Below are 911 nucleotides of genomic sequence, written 5' to 3' on the forward strand. Positions count from 1 at the left end.
AAGTATAAAGAAATATAAAAGTTTATTACGATCAAATATCTTTTGTCCGTTGTACAAACGAAATATTTGAAAATTTGTGTCGGAATGTCCGCACTATGTTTTCTACTTCCTGTTCTAGAATACAGTGAAAAGGCTCAAGGGTGCTGTAGTCTCTTTCAGAGTACACACACGATAACATTTCATTTTTCTGGGTAGTTTTTATTAAATACATGATGATTAAAGAAGTACTTCGAGAATGATGAAATAAGTGAAGAGTAGGAGCATTTCGGAGGTACAGACAAATTTGTTGTAGTTAAATTCTATTATTTTCGTTAATTATTCATCAAAGGTTTCCCGTCGTTTTTAACGTGCTTTTATACTAGTCCTATCTTATTATTGGTTTACACTAAACCTCACAATCATATATTGTCCTTTTAGTGGTTATATATGCAAAATTATCATCTATAAGTATAAAATTTGTACGCTTGTCACGAACTTGTTTGTTATATTTTATTGTTATCGATTGGAAAAATGTGTTGCAAACAAATTTTCTCTGTTTCATAAACTTATAATAAAAAAACTCCAGAATGGCAGAGTTTGTAACACCATGTTCGAGTTTTATTAATTTCTATTCTTGTATCAGTACTAAAAGATTCATGGATCAAAGAACTAGGTACCAATGTTTTGGGACATTACTGAGCTAGAATTTTAAATATTTCACGCCTATTGTGTCCCCGTCGTCTCCAGGTCAGTCAACTTTCAAGAGTATCACTATTGTGGGATATAATGTTTTAAATTATTTTATGGGCATGGCATATTTTCAGTTTTTTTGTTTTTTTTTTGTTAATTTCCGATATAAATTCTTTCCGAGGAACTTCAGCGATACAAGTCATTTCTTAATTAAAACTAGTTTATTCTTTCTCGATACAACT

The sequence above is a fragment of the Limulus polyphemus genome, unplaced genomic scaffold, assembly GCF_000517525.1.
Source record: "Limulus polyphemus unplaced genomic scaffold, Limulus_polyphemus-2.1.2 Scaffold1931, whole genome shotgun sequence".
Taxonomy (NCBI): domain Eukaryota; kingdom Metazoa; phylum Arthropoda; class Merostomata; order Xiphosura; family Limulidae; genus Limulus; species Limulus polyphemus.